This window comes from Triturus cristatus, chromosome 4_1 (genome assembly GCF_964204655.1).
Source record: "Triturus cristatus chromosome 4_1, aTriCri1.1, whole genome shotgun sequence".
Lineage (NCBI taxonomy): Eukaryota > Metazoa > Chordata > Amphibia > Caudata > Salamandridae > Triturus > Triturus cristatus.
The window spans coordinates 1,004,838,392-1,004,854,937 of NC_140585.1; the positions used below are offsets into that span (position 1 = coordinate 1,004,838,392).

Below are 16,546 nucleotides of genomic sequence, written 5' to 3' on the forward strand. Positions count from 1 at the left end.
GAAGCAAAACAGCACTCTAAGGCAGTTTTCATCTTATGTATATAAAAAAGACAAAACAGTAAATCACACTGACTTTCCCTATTAGTGTACACTAACATTATAAGGCCTACCTCAGGTCAATATCTAATCCTGCAGAGTCCCCACTGCGCCAGACTACCTGGGCACAGTTACCAGGCTGCGCTCGACAGTAGTCTTCAACGCGCAGCTTGTACACATGTGCACACGTGTTTGTACACATGTTCACATGTAACCAGCAAAGTGTCCTTCACCGTTACTGAGTCACAGCGACCTTATCTTAAAAGGTGGACCCTCGAGGTAAATTGTGGGTGAGACACATGTAATGAGACTTACCTACAGTAAAACGTTCAAAACCGAGTGATCCATAAAGCAAAAAATCTGGCTGTACTAACTGAGTAGAACCCAATTGCAACAGGGCACAAATGATAGTGTGTAAAAATCGGTTTTCAGTGAATTCTTATCATTAACAGATCACCAAGTATAGTGTCTAGATTTGTTTAGATCCTATTAAAAACATTGTTTCCATCACACTTCAGAATTACTAAAAGGTCCTTCATTTCTGCATTCCTAGTTCCTGATATATTTTGAAATATGTGTATAATTAATTTATAGGAATTTAAATTTTGTTGTGTGTTTCAGAAAAAAACTGACATCCTAAAGCCTTTCCTTTTACTTCCTGTACCCTATAAAGATTGTCAACTTGGTTACTTTTATCAAATCTTCTCTCTTTGCAGTCAGAGAAAGAAAAGTAAATACCAGTTAAAGTTAGCAGCAGTTTGTCAGAGCACAAAGCCTGACAGCCGACCTTTGTCTTTGAAGGCACAGTAAATGTGAAAATATAAACATACAATTTAAAGGCATCTTTATTGCTCATTCACCTTCTGAACTCCAGCATGTGTTTTTGAGGGCCCTGCAGCACCCCTCACACCTCTCCTTCCAGCGCCTGTGCGGCCTCTGTTTATCTCTCCTGTGCTCGCTCTCCCATCTCGCTCAGTTTAGTCCTGTCTGCCCGACTCCCCCTCTCTACCTGTACTCTCCCCGTCTGTACCACTGGCCGCACTGCTATTGATTCTGTCATCTCTCCTTCTCTCCCACTGTCTCCTCACCTTTGAAGACAGATTACAAACACATAGTGACGCTCGGGAATGGTTTAAGGTTTAACAGTGCCTCGGGCAAAAACACTCGTCAGAAAACGACCTTATCCGCAACTCCAAGCTGGAAAATAGCTCTCTCTGCTGCCCTCTTCTGTTATTATCGGAGTGTCAGCCCTGGTGATCACTGATGTTCCATAGTGATAGCGAAAAATGTAATGAAAAGTAGATGTAACGCCAACACCAGCATACGAAAACGTGTAATTAAATCAAATGCCCCATATAGCTCTTGCCTGGGCTTGGCTGGGGACATGGCCTAATTTAGTTAATTAAGCAGCTGACAGTAAATGGCACATCGTCCACAAAAACCTGTTGCTATGCTACAGTTAAAGCAGCAGCAAGAGGGCATCGCGACTCCTCAAAGTGCACTCTTCATGGGGTACATTTGATTCATACCTACTGGCACCCCTTTTCTCAGGAGACTTTGGGGTTTCCATCAGTGGATCCTTAGGCCCAGCAGCGGATTTTGGACCTGTTTGTTGCCTGACTTCAGTGAGATGATTCATGCTGCTGTTACACTCACTCTACCAGTTCCACCAATGAAAAAGGCCTTCTTCTTCTCTATAGCAGCATTTTTCGGGAGCAGGACCTTCCAGAGGTAGGCTCGGTACTGATCAATCCAATCTGTCCAGAGCAGTGCATTCCCACCCATTCAGCAAGGTATTGAACCCATAAACAAGTTAGTTAATGTGAGATATGTTTTCTAATTAACAAAAAAAGTGTTTACCTAATGTCGCGCATCAACAACGGTTTCACTGCACTTTGCAAACCTGTGTTTCTTTTACACTTGGCCAAAGTAGGCTCAAACTACACCAGATTCAATTTTGAAATTTAATACAGCTGTATTTTAATTTCTGTGCACTCGACACGCAGAACATGTCCACTGATGAAACGTTTTATTATGATGTTGTTCTGGGTGAGCCTCGGAGAAATGTTTACGTTCAGAATGTCACTGTTCAAGGACTCTCCTGCCTGATTCAGTGCGGCTATTCATTGTACGAGCTGGTCATTCTTTTCTTTGTTACTAGTTTTGCACTGTCACATCCAATGACATTAGGTCAAGAGAAGACCAATTATTTCTAATTTACGGGATGGTGATGGAATGGTGATATATACTTGTCAATTCTGTTGTGAACTGTGATTCGCTAACCTTATGTAAAATTCTTGATCACCTTATGTTGATTTTTACTGTGTATTTTGATATAAAAAGTACTCATTTTGGAGCCATGAATCATCTCATAATACTTGGAGAGCCAACCCTTGTCAGTCAACTCATGCTTAGAACCTAGAAAATTCTTTCTGAGGCTTGACTCTCTGTCAGACCCCCTGCTGCGTCTGGTTTATACTTATGCTAATTATCAATTTAATTATATTTTTTAATTTGGAATGATGCAAAACATTTAATAAAGGTTTATGGTTTCTAACATTTACTTGTCTCGAAAAGGCTTATTAATTTTGACTTTGCTACTTGCTTCATTAGCTATTTTAATCTTGTTAAGGGCACATTACCTCAGGCTAACACAGCCCCTGATTCTGCGCAGGTACTTCATCTGATATTTAATTAGATAATCAATGTCAGCATCAACAGTTTTATCCTTCCACAAAATGGATTCAACATAAATTACAGAAAGAGAAACAAAATTCTTTTGGGGAAAAAGAAAATCAATTATTCAACCCATCTGCATCTGACTTTGAAATGCGTGTGTTGCCTGTACTTTGATGGTTATGAAGGCAATTCATTTCTGTAGTGAAACACACAGCACAGATACAACAGGCCTTTTTCAATATGCAGATGAGGGCCGCATGATGCCTATAGCACTGTGTCATATAGCAAAGCAAGAGAGGTAGTGTAACGTATCCCATAGATCACAAGACTCCATGCAGAATTCCTAAGATAATGCAACAGATGGATATTTAAACAAGAACTTGGACATGCATTGATCTGTGAGTGCAGAACCCTCCCTGTCCCACCTTAAATATTGGAAAATGGGTTTGCGATACTTTTACTAGCTGGAACTGTGGTTCGAAAAAACCTTTACATAAAGGGTTGGACAGTGATGGTTCACTTGGAATTTAGGAATATCTGAGAGAATCAGATGCAATGCACCCGTTTCTCCTGGTTATTCCTGATTCTTGACCAGATTTTCATCTGGCATTTTGTCTGCTTTGAATAGAAGGACTCCTCGTAGGTTTCAGGCCGCTGGTGCTGATACCGTCAACAGACCAATTGCAGATTGCACACAAATTATAATGAGGTAACTTATAATGGGGGCTTAATGAGTGGCCTCTTAGGGGGACATGCATCAAACCATTTTGCGATTGCAAACAGTGCGTATTGCAAAAATCGTCCATTTGCGATCGCAAAATGGCCTTTCCTGATGCATGTACCTTTTTGGCAATTCGCAATGAAGGGAATTGCATTTTTTTGTGATTCCCTTAATTGCGAATGCAGTTAGGGAATTGCAAATTGCGATTCTCCAAATGCGATGCATTATGCATCCGCAAACTGCGTTATTGCAATTTGGAATCGCAAATTACCATCAAGTTGAAGTTGATGGTAATTTGCAATTCCTTTGAAAAATGAAGAAAAATTCATTTTTCAAAGTGCATTGTGGTGCATGGGTGCACCATATGTGATAATACTTACCTGTTGTTGGGGATGCATCAGAGTGGCTTTTTGGCCCCCTTGCACCCTTGAAATTGCATGCACAATTTGCGAGTATGTATTTGGTACTCGCAAATTGCGAATGCTGTCCATTCTTTCCTATGGACCTCTAGGCCCCCAGGAATGAATGGGAAGGCATTCCTTAATTGTGAATTGCAATGTGCGATTCGCTATTAAGGAATGTGTAGGAATCGCTAATATTTTAGAGAAACCTACATGCATAAGAAATAGCGGTTCCTTAATAGCTATTCCTTAAGAAGAATCGCTATTATGGAATCGCTATTCCTTAATTTGATGCATGTGCCCCTTAAATACTTATTTACCTCACACTCTGCTGACTCTAGGTAAAATTGTGGCTGCTTTTAATTAGAGGTTGTGTCACCTACCAATAATATGTGAAATGAGGTTCATTTATTTGAATGTAATGCGAATTAAAAAAAAGCTGACTAATGACACTAGGTGCTGAAAATCCCTTTTCAAAATTGGAGCCAAAAGCGTTGGTTAAAATAAAGGCTCTCGAAGCTGTAATTTGAGTGCCAACTATCTAAATTCCTTAAACTACATAGCAATCAAAACCTCTTTGCGTAATATATGTTGTCTATTTGCAGGTTTGACTGTTGACGGATATGCACAGGAGGAGATTTGGTCAATGTAAAGCCCATTACATATTCAATGTCGATTACACTCTGATTTGCCCCGATGAAGACCATTAATAATACATGTTTTCTTTGGCTGAAAGACATGCTGTGAGTTCTTAAAGTGCCTTGTTGAAAGTAAACATCCAGTGACCGCTATGGTAGAATAGTGTGAGTCTTCATACATCACTACTAGCACTTCAACTACCTCACTCAATTGTAAGCTCCACACAACTGGATCTTTTTTTAAATGTTCACTATACCGGGCAGAAATTTATGCTGGTGTAATTCACATCATTTCAGGAATTTTGCATTTTATGTCTTTCGTAAAATTCCAGAAACTACAGCATTACACCTTTTTAGAATAATTACATGCCGTTTGTGGTATAAATTTAAAGTGAGCATGCAATTTGCGGCTCAAATTCACAGTAAACAGACGGGATAAGCAGATCGTAAGTGAGTGTCGTTCATGGCGCTCTTGTTTAAATGCATTCTTGTGTCAAAAATTGACGTGAGGATGTATTTTGTGCTAAAGCATAGCACGAAATGCCAGAATAGCATTTCGTATAATTACGAATAATTTTGCATATTTATGCAAAAGCAAATTATGTGAATTTTACACACCCTTAAAGATCACCTACTGGTTTCTCTGAAAAATACCTTTGAATCATTGTAAAAGGTATATAATATTTTTTTATGTATTCAATTATCCTGCACATGCTTCATTCCATCATTTGCTGGTACCATAACCTTTCCAATTATGCTAAAACGGTTTAGTTTGTATGCACAGGGGGTAACATTCTCATGTATATAATTAATGTTGCATTACCTAATTAATGATGTCAGATTTACTGCATCACACACCCTGGTAATAGTAATTTTTCTGTTGCAAACCAACTCATTATTTTGGCAGACTAAAGAGTGCCTTTTTAGGACGAGCCTAGGCAGCGCGTACGCCCTGCCTGCAAGACCTGGTGTAATCACTCAATGGACTCTCATCCCTCCTATTGGCTTTTAGTTGGTTACTTGCACTGTACTTTAGGAAGCTTGGCTTTCTATTGGATAATGTTTCGTTCTCATCATGCATTTGGGCGCTTGGTTCCGCCCCAGGCGATTTCACACATTGTTCCTTCTGGTTGGACAGCCTTCACGGTTCCTCCTGGTTGGCCACCCCTATGCTGTGTCGGAATTATTATTTTAAAAATTTTATCAGCATTCCTATCATGATTTTTTTTAATGGGCATTTCTTATTTTGTTTCAGTGCATTTTAGTGGGTTTTTTTAAGGCACAATTACCGATGCAGGGACTCGAACCTAGTTCCCCACGTCCGAGGTCCACAGCTCTGGTGGTAGCGTCACAGCCTCTCACTGTTTAATATAGCAAAACATATCTATATGGTCACCGAAGCCCACGAGTAATCGTTAATATGCGTGCAAATTGTATTTGAGTCTGTTTGCAGCCCAAAGCGATTCTGCAGCTACTAGCATCTCATCTTAGATAACATTCCGTAAAGAACATTCAGTTTTTTAAATATTTGAATAAACAAAAAGCAGATGACTCCTGGCCTGTAGACTGAGGGAACGGTGGAAATTATCACAATGGTTGTACTGACTTTGCTGAGATTCCATCTTGTGTGTTTTTTAAATCTTTCACAATAAGTGGCAGGAATTGGACAAGCTGTGCAAGCACAAGGGTTGAAAATCTCAACAAACATTTTGCAAATTTCTATTCACAGAGCTGGGAAGGAGAGCACAGGACAGCAGGGAAGCCTTAGGGAGACAGAGAAGATGTTTGGTGCACAGCAGGTCTCCATACTGGCCATAGTGGCCCTGCACCCTGCAGTGCTAAACCGGGAGACTGGTTTGACGTGAATCCACAGGACAAGGGACTCCAGAAGGCCCTGACCTTTGCCATGCTTGAGTACAACGAGGGCAGCAACAACATGTATAGAAGGCAATTTCTGACCATTATCAAAGCCAGGAAGCAGGTCAGCACATTGTGGTAATACCTATGGTTAGAGGGTGGGTGAGGGGCTGAGTGCTTGGGTTTAGTGATAATGCACTTGCCTTGTTTGTTGTACGCACTTGTTTTTGGTGATTCATATTCGTCAGAGTTTGTGCTTGTGATATAGGATCATAAAGAATATATTGGAAAATAGTGCTGCATAATAAGTTGCTTAGACATATACAGATTCAAATATAAAAAGAAACGAATAAAGTTATGTAGGTATACTCCCCATCCCTTTGGGAGAGGGTCAGACTTCTCATAATTCAAGTGCAGCCATTATCTGGTGTTCCTCAGACACCATCTTCTTTATTTCGAATATCAGTCACCGTCCTTTAGAGTACAGGTTATTTGGCTCTGCCATCATGTTTGGGTTTAGTGCGTTCCCAAGTCTGAGGACCTAAATACCAGGGATCTTCATCTTAGTTGATGGACCACATGCGAGCTTGTTGACTACAGGGTTGCGGCTGGATTGTATTGGGGTAGCAATTTCTTCAAATATCATTTTCCTTTGCTCCAGTAAATCTGGCAGTGGCAGGGAGTATTTTGAATTTGTTTTTTATCACCAGACAGCCAGAAGAGTACTTTTAGGACAGGGTTCACATAGCTGTATTTCCAAAGCTTAAGGCGTAACGCTCCCGCATGATTCTGCAGACGGTAGAAAGGAGTTACTTGGACAGTCCGGTTTAGATTATATTGCGGCAATAGTAGTGCACCTTCAACAGTGTTCTAGTCAGCTCTACCAGGTGGTCACTTTGAGGAGTGGCTCTATGTTCTGGAATCTCTACATGTGTGGAGCAAGTTCCACAGTACACCAAAGTCAGCTCCAGAGCTGGATTTCAGTGTCCAGTGCTAAATTATTATTTTGCTACATGGGCACTCCCTTTTACCATGCAAACAAGTCATTTCAAGATCTTCGCTGTAACTGGGCACCCTCTTCAGTTTATTTTTAGTTAAATCGAAAAGCTGCTGCATACAGTGGCTTTAAAATATGCCAGCCCTGACTAAGGTTAATTGGGCATTTTTGCATAAGGCATTCCAGTTGTGTGTTGCTGTGCTGCTGTGTGTGTCAAACACCAGATTTGTTAGCACAATGCTTATTTCACAATGGCTCCTGATGTTCAACATGAAAAAGAAAGTAGGTCGATCCAGATAAGAATCATTGTAATGTGATGCGAAAGGACTTGGCTGTTTTTCGTTGAACTGCGTGGTAGGGTGTCCATGCCAGCCTGTGTAGTTTGTTCTCAAGAGACTACCATTGCTAGATAAGGTCATATGTATGATGGGTGATGCGTCTAGTTGGAATTTTTTAGCTTACTTTATTTGAATGGCTTGATGATCCATATTGGGAGGGTGGGTGAAATAGTATTATTCAATTAGCTGCACACACACACAGCATCACTTCCCGCCCGTCACTGCTGGAGAGGCCACACATTTCATGATCACCCCCGTGGAGCCTCTCATGCTGTTATGCAGATGTGAGAGGGGCAGAGGGAGAGCTCGCTTCTGATGTCTTACATTAGTAAGCAGGAGAATGCTGTGATCTTGTGCACTGCATGCACCCCTGACCACTCTGTGGGTCGGTGCAGCTGCTCCCTCTTCCCCATTCAAAAGAGAGTCGGCAGGCAGTGGGCTGCAGTCTCATTATAGCTGACCGCATAGCTTAGTGGGTTCAAGCCCAGCCGCGGCCCGTGGGGGGAGTTCCGTGGGGTGTAAAGGCGGGGCGGGGGGTTCTAAAAACCGGAATATGGATAATTGCAGGTAAGTAAACAATAAAATAAATAAAACTAATTTCGTTGCCCGCCCTGCATCGCAAAATGCGATGCAGCGCGCGCTACGAAATTCGTTTTATTTATTTTATTGTTTACTTACCTGCAATTATCCTGCAATTATCCATATTCTGGTTTTTGGAACCCCCCACCCTGCCCCTCCCCCGCCCTGCCCCGCCTTTCCGCCCCACGGAACTCCCTCGACGGGCCACGGCTGTTCAAGCCCCTTCCGCAGAGTTCCATGTATAGTGTGATTGCTTCATCATCACGTTTGACTGCATCAGCCTGCTATCCTTCCGAAGTTAAAGAAAATATAGATGAGTTCCACTGAGACAGCTGTTTCATAAATCTGCAAGGCTTTGCTTCTGAAAAAGCTATGCAAAATACAGGTGTGCATTACTGTCATTCAACCTCCCATTCCCGACACCTCCAAGAGCAGAGAATTTGGCAAGGCAAGGCTCCCCTGCTCATGAGATTGGACCTCAGACAGGGCACCTTTACCCAACACCTTGTGTAGTGTAACTGGGGCTAATGTTAAGCACTCCAAACCATTAAAGTCTAGTTTGCGCTATATAAAACTGCACACAAAAAAAACATTAGAATAATGTGCTGCAGAGCTAAAAATGAATAAGGTCCCAAAGGCGCGACCTATTGCATTGCAAATTCTTGTTTTCTTAGGTCTGACATTCGCTTAGACCGCTTCATTGTACTAAAATTAAATATATATAATATACTTACTTACAGGAGCCTTTCAGCTAGCCCTCTTCAGCCATTGGTCTGCTGTGTCATTCACATTTTTCTACTGCCCACTACGGCATACAGCATGGGGTAATGGGTCAGCCCACTTCAGCTATTGGCTAAGTTCAATGTGAGTGACAACATTGTACTCTTCCACTTAGAGCCTATTATCGCGCAAAGTAGTTCACTTCAGTGCCAGGGACTACAATGGCAATGTGTGCTTTATGAGACAAAAAAAAAGTCTTTGGCTGTTGCCATTTATTATTATCTTTTCTTTTGGTGTGGGCCCGGCAACTCCCTCCTTAAAGGTTCACAGAAACAATGACAAATGAGCACTGACAAAGTCTTACGGCTGGCAACTAACCCCAGACCTATTGGCTTTGTCAGTGCTAATCTTTAATTCTACAGCCTATGTGAATTTCTTTTTAAATAAACAGGTTTTTTTTTCCAAAACTTTCTGCGGCAACCGAGTTCTACAATAAAGTATCTTTTGGAATCTAGTATAGGCAGTATTCCTTGTGCTGGGCGTAGTTTTTGCAGGCACCTAAGAATTTTTCTCTTATTTAAATTTGCATTCTTGCACTAGATGAAGGTCGGCGCAATTACGATGGGTGTATAAAAATGAAGCCACTTTATATTCTTACCAAGAGAGCAGGGACATTAAGACGATGCATTTTCTTTGTAATTTTCTGATTGATATGCTTTTTATTTCCCAGCTTAAGGTATTCAGATGTGAAATAGCCTGAGGCATACAAAATGTGGTTCTGCTTACTGCTCTACATTTTAATGCTGCTGCTTGATCAGCTTCTATCTATCTATCTATCTATCTATCTATCTATCTATCTATCTATCTATCTATCTATCTATCTATCTATCTATCTATCTATCTATCTATCTATCTATCTATCTCTCTGTCTGTCTGTCTGTCTGTCTGTCTGTCTGTCTGCCTGCCTGCCTGCCTGTCTGTCTGTCTGTCTGTCTGTCTAGAGACATAGAGATAGACAGGTATATCTAGATATCTATTTCAACATGAACACGTGCATATATGGTATGACTCCAGGTGTTTAGAGCGTAATATTCTATTTATTACCAATGGATGACTGTAGGGATGGGCCACAACAATGAGTGATGCCTCGAGTGGATCATGCTGTCCCTCCCTCAAATATAGTATTCAATCCATTAATACAATCTGTGCATCTGCATATTTGTTTTTTGTCATGCTGTTTTTCCATGTGCATGAGGTATAAACAGGAATACAAGCAGAACCGGAGCACAGTTTCATTGCATAGGCCCGCAGTGTGAAGCAATGATTATCTAGGGTATGATCCAGATCATTCATCCAGTCGTGGTTGCCACTGGGTAGGTATAGTTAGGAATACATTTCCATAAGAAATAGATTCTTTGGTCTTTGGTTTACTAATAACTTTGAAACTCTTTGATGAATCTTCACAAAACTTTCCAAACAAAAGTCTCATCCACCTCAGCTTGTTCCTGGAAAGTTTTGGGGTCATCCGTCAAGCAGGGAGCGGAGCCAAAAGGGGGGTGGGGTCCCAAATTTAGGTTTTCCACATGCAATTTTCCATAGGAAAATTAATCAACTATACTGCAAAAACAGTTGAATGGAATGACACTAAATTTGGCAGAAATCTAGATCTTAATTCAGAAAGTGTGCTTTTTGTAATTCTGTGTAAATCCTTTGAGTTGTTTTTGAGAAATTAAGGTTCAAATTTATATCTATTCCACTCCGTGGAGGAACCGTGGAACCGACAGATCAAAAGATAAGATCTGATTGGCTGCCACAGCATTAACAAAATGCTGTGGCAGACATTTTAGGATTCAAGGACTCATTTCTCTGTCCTGAAAATAGCTATAAAAAAACATATGGGGCAGTGTAGGGTTACCCTCATCTATTTGCCCTGGGGGTAATCCCTGATGGCCCGACTAGGCTGAAAATTTCTTTTTTAGAAGTACCGCAGATTTATGGAGGATCTGTTGTAAAAAAAGTTTTAATATCACTGAGGTGGAAGTGGGATTGGGGGGTTGCTGTATTATTATTTGAGGGGAAGGGGGTCATGCAGCCTCCCCTTTCTGAGCCATTACATGGCCCCAAGGAATCCCATTTCCCATGGCCACATGATGATATTATCGGGACAGGGGCATGCAATCTCGTACACTGAGCCATTTCAAAACCCTGGGGACCCCATTTCTTAGGGCTAGATGATGATTTCAAAGTGAGGGGGGCAGGATGCCCTCCACCATAAGCCATAACATGGCCCTGGGGATTCCCATCACCCCAGACCTAAATAAATAACAAAGTTGTCATGGGTGCCAAGGTCTGACCTGGGATATCCACAGCAATTAGAGGCCTTGGGGCTCTGGGGGAGCCCCAGCCCCCCACGGCCCTGCCAGCTCCCCCACCTGTACTCATCTATGGTCCAGCAGGATCCAGCTGCAATGGTTTTTTTCCCACTCAGTGGGAGCAGTTTCTTTGAACTCCTGCCAGGTGGGAGCAAACCAGTGTTCCCAGCCCGGGATGGTGAGGGCAGGGAATTGTATTTCAATTCCCTGCCTACATTCTCCTTGGCAGGAATCATCTCTATCCCAAGGAATTGGGTTCCCGGGACACTGCTGCCATCGGGCCTCGGGATGGGTTTGTCCAGACCATTATATGGCTCAGGGAGGTGACCCCGCACACCCTGCCCAAATAAAAAATGCATCTGTCCCAGGTCTGAGGTCCCCAGGGCTTTGAAAAGGCTTGGGGAGCGGGGCTGCCCCCCTCCACATTAAAAAATATGTTGGCCCCAGGTGATGGGGTCCTCAGGGCCATTAAATGTCTCGGGGGAATATTCCCTACTCCCCAAATAAAACAAACATAAAGCAGGAATGTTAAATGAGTAAAGCAGCCTCTTATTTCACATTCACTACTTCAGCTGGCAAGAATCCCATAATGCACTGCAGGGGCTTCTTTTCAAGATTTTTTTATGCTCATGGCGCCCCTAGAAGGGACAAGGGGAGCACCAAACCTTTTTTGAAATGTTGTGTGGGCTACATGGAGCGCAGCCCCCCTAAAAGAAGTTGCAATTAGTCTTGTGCATCATTTAATTCATGACCCCAAGAGGTCTTACCATATTTGTAAAGCACTCTGAGCTGGAGCTGTATGTCCTTCAGTTGGAATGTGGCCCCCCTTATGGTCAGTCCTATAGCTGCATTTTGTGGTTTGAAGAATGTTGAAGAAAGATTCAACACATGTTTATGATTGCTTTGAAGAAAAAGGCTTTATAATATGGCAAGAGTTATTATTAACAATTGTCATGTGTATATACAAAGAAGTACATTGGATTATAGTTATTGATAAATTATTGTGTTGATTTATTAACAAAGCTAACAGGTCAGCTTTATATATATTGTTGAATTGCTGACCCCTTGATAAAGCCATTATGACCGCCCTTTTATATTTTGGTGTTCTGATCCTTTGGTAAAGCCAGTAGGTTTCCCTTACTTAAAATGAGGATTTTTATACTGTTACTTTAGGTTAAAAAAACCAAAGTTTATGTCATGTGTTCAGTACATGGCCCATTGTAGTTTTCCCTATGTTAGCCTAACTCTGCATGACACAGGCTGCATGCGCTTTTTGCCCGTTTTTCTATAAACACATTTCTCTTTGTGCCACATTGAATTTTCACACCCGCTGTTGTTTTTGAGTTCTGTTCTTTCCTGTGATTTAATCTGAACACCGCCGACAAGGTCAAACAACAAAGTCCCTTGTTATTCTGTTCTGGTCATGAATTAGCACCTAGACACAACACAGAAATGCATTTGTCATATAGGTATGCACAGTAATGTAATACACATAGAGAGAGAGAGATTTTCTGAGAAAAGATCATGTCTGCATATGAGATGTAGAACATCCATCTGTGTATGCTAAGTTAGGGGTCCGCTACTTATCCCAGAGATCTTTGCTGCATAATCAGTTTGCTTCTGTAGAAGGGGAGGGGGTTAGGCTAATCTGTCTTATAATATGACAGGGCTTTTCATAATATATGGTTTACTGACTATGCTGATGATATTTTTGCTAGGACCTTGTTTTCTGATGGTGGCACATATACTACATTCTAGAGCACAATAGTTTAAGTAAACATGTTAAACTTCCATCATGACTCTCTCTTTTCTTTTACCGCGATCCCCGAGAGCGTCAGGAGTGCTGTGATCTGGGGTGTCAATTCACCTGTGTCTCTGGATATGAGTAGGAGGGCAAGTGACACTATAGGTAGTTGGCTCATGCTCATTGTACTGAAGTGGAATGCTGACTCAGACCCTATCAACTAATATTCTATGGTCCCAAGCATAGTTCTGTTCTGAGCCGAATCCCTGCAACAGTTAAAGTGATGTTGTAGTTAGGTGAACATTTCCGTGACAAGGTATTGTTTTAAACTCATAAAACCACTGGAATTCACTATTTATAGTTATCTCAAGAAACAATAACTTGTACCCTAAAATAACTGTAACTTGCGCCCTTGCCATGCATTGCGTATACCCTCACTTATGAAATCACTGATAACCTAATCAGTGACTGCATTGAAAACATCTCTAATGAGATCTAAAATCACATCATTGGTCAACTGTGCATGGTGGAGGCACAAGTTATAGTTAATTGAGATAACTATAACTGTTAAATGTCAATATTTGTTTGATTTTAAAACATTACTGTGTCACTGACATTTTCCTCATACTATGATGACACTTTAACCTTTGTTTTTTCCTCCTGTTTTGCTGACTTCGTTTTTGCTGGCCTTTGGATTTTGCACACTTTACCACTGCTGAGCAGTGCTAAAGTGTATGTGCTCTCTCATTAGAATATGTTTGATTGGCTTACACACAATTGGCATATTTAATTTACTTGTAAGTCCAGAGTAAAGTGGCACTGCCTGTGCCCACGGCTTGTAATTAGTGGGCATGCAGCACTAATTGTGTCACCCACTTAAGTTGCGCTTTAAACATGTGTCAGGCCTCCTTTTGCAGCATGTGAGTGTGCAGTTTGAAACTCTCATTTTGACCTGGCAAAATAAACTTTTTGTCAGGACCAACCCTTCCTTTTAATATATATAAGTCACCACTAGGGTAGGCCCTGGACAACAAGAGGGCAGGATACAATGTAATTAAAAAGCAGGACATGAACTTTTACGTTTTATATGTCCTGGTAGGGAAAATCTCTTATATTCGTTTTTCAATACTGCAAGGCCTATATCTCCCATTGGATAACATTGAAGTTACCTTATTACACTTTATAAGTGTAATTTCCTAATGGGAACAGCTAAATAGTTCATGTTTGGTGTCTCTGGAATTGTAATGAGAAATCCTAACTTATGGTGAAGTCTGATTATACATTTCAATTTTGAAAATGCCACTTTTTGAAAGTTGGCATTGTCCTGCCTTGGCCATTTGGTGCCTGCAGCCTGTCTCTGGGTCACATGACTGGGTGTACTTGACAGTTGGGCTTTGTGTATTCCTCCTAGACAGTCAACCACAATGGGGAGCTTAGGTGTGACTGGATGGGCCATTACTGGTAGGATGGGAGGGAGGAGCTGGACCCAGCCCCACTTATATTTGAATAGGATGTGTCCTGTCTCCACACAAAGAGCTGCATACCCCCTGTAGTTAGTCTAGATCCTGGGCCAGGGAGGCAGGGCACCTGTGTACTTCAAATGCATGCCTCTCGAAGATTCTCCCCACTTCCCCACTTCAAAGGCACAACTGGGTTTAAATACAGGACCTAAGCCACCAACTCTTCAGTTCACTTCTAGACCTGAAGATACTCTATCAGGAAGAAGGACTGCCGTGCTGCTGAAGGGGCTGCCCCTCAGCCAGACTACTGTTCTGAAGGACTACTGTCCTGCTGTGCTGATCTCCTCCCCGCTGTCTTCTTGCCTGGGGGAGAAGGACTTAACCTGCATCTCCTGATCCCAGAACCAGGATTGACTCCAAAGGCTAGTTGACTGGCCTCCTGAATCCTCAGGGACAAAACAGGCTTCCAACAACCTTGCACCTGCACCTGGACTCTACCATCTGTGACTCTAACCTGCCGAGTGGTGCTGCCCCAGTCCCAGACCCTTGGAAGTGGGCTAAGGTGCTCTGTCAGCCTCAATTGGATCAAGCAGAACTATTGCATCGCCGCTGCTGCATGGATTGGACCCATCGCAAAGACCCACATTGCCTCTGCAGCCTCATCAGAGCAGCCACTGTGTGATGCATTCTTGGTGCAGGACCTCACATCCCTTGTCAACGGCAGCCTAAACGACAACTCCGGACTCAGGATTGCATCCTGACAGCTCCTTGGAACGGATGCACTGCACCGACTGTATACCACATACTCAATGCCAGTCTTCGCATTGCAAGCCCCATCGACGTGATCCTGGTTGACGACGCAGGCCGTTGCATCACAGCGTCGCTGCATCTCAGAACCGATGCTTCACTTCAGCTTTGCGATGCGTCTTCAACACAGATCTTTGCAATGATCCATAAACCAGAATTTATGGCACTCTGTTCAGCGGGCATAACTGGGTCCATGTAACCATCGTGATTGATGTAAACTTGTGACTTTGTCCCTGTTCAGTACGAACAGATATCCACATTTGCCATTTGATTCTTTTTGGCACTATTTTCACTGAACTCTTAAAAATTGCATATCTCTGGTTCTACAAATTGGATTTTTGTTGTTTTGGTCTTGTTTGTTTATTTAAAAAAAGCTCTATTTTTGCAGCTCTTTAATTTAAGCCTGACTGCTCTGTGCCAAACTAGCAGAGGGTTGAGCACAGGTCAATTTAGAGTTGGCTTGTGCCTCACCCTGACAAGGATTGTGGTTGTTGCTTGACCAGGGTTCACGCTCCAGTCAACCAACAGCCCAATTTCTTACAGGAATGAAGAGGTTAATGCTGGTAAAATGTTAGTGATATCTGATCTCCAGATATGCACTGAATGACCCATTTAAAGTGAATGGGTGGATCTCAATTGGCTGGCCACAACACTGGAGAATATGCTGTGGCAGCCATTACAAGACACAGGGACTCAGTCCCTGAGTCCTGGGGGAAAAATCAAAGGCCATATAAGAGGGCAGGGTGAATACATCTTTCCCCCTAGGGCCTTGAGGGGGTCTCAAAGTCAAGAACCTAAATAACAAAAAAAGTTTTTTGCGTCAAAATTTTCACAGTATTAGTGCCTGGTACCAATGTACTCAGCGTGGCACCCTCCCTGTGTTATCGCACTACCCATATATATATATTTTTGTAAACCAACAAGAATGGTGTGGTCGTACTCCAGACCATGCAATCAACTGCTATTTTGATGGCTTTAGGATATGCGCAGTGGGTGTTGGCCATCTGCAGTGGGATGGGCACAGAGACAACCCTCTTCTATGCATGATTGAAGGCTATACACAGCGGGAGGTTTGATACCCGTGGGGGGTCTTATCCCATGTGGAGTTAATCACAGGGCCTGGGCAGAGGCCATGCACTGCAGCCCACCCCATGATGCAAAGGGCAAAATGGCCATGCACAGCTGATGGTTGGCTGC

At 42.3% G+C, this 16,546-nt stretch overlaps 1 protein-coding gene across 4 annotated transcripts in view; it reads left to right on the forward strand.

Annotated features, from left to right (window-relative positions):
- Nucleotides 1-16,546, forward strand: part of MGAT4C (MGAT4 family member C) — a 1,156,917-nt gene that overhangs the window by 981,837 nt on the left and 158,534 nt on the right. Inside the window, exon 9 of one of the 4 annotated variants that reach the window (XM_085653923.1) lies at nucleotides 6,205-6,456. The exons of the other annotated variants lie outside the window; for them this stretch is intronic. The gene's annotated coding sequence lies outside the window, so the exon portion shown is untranslated. The remainder of the gene's footprint in view (nucleotides 1-6,204; nucleotides 6,457-16,546) is intronic. 4 annotated transcript variants of the gene reach the window in all.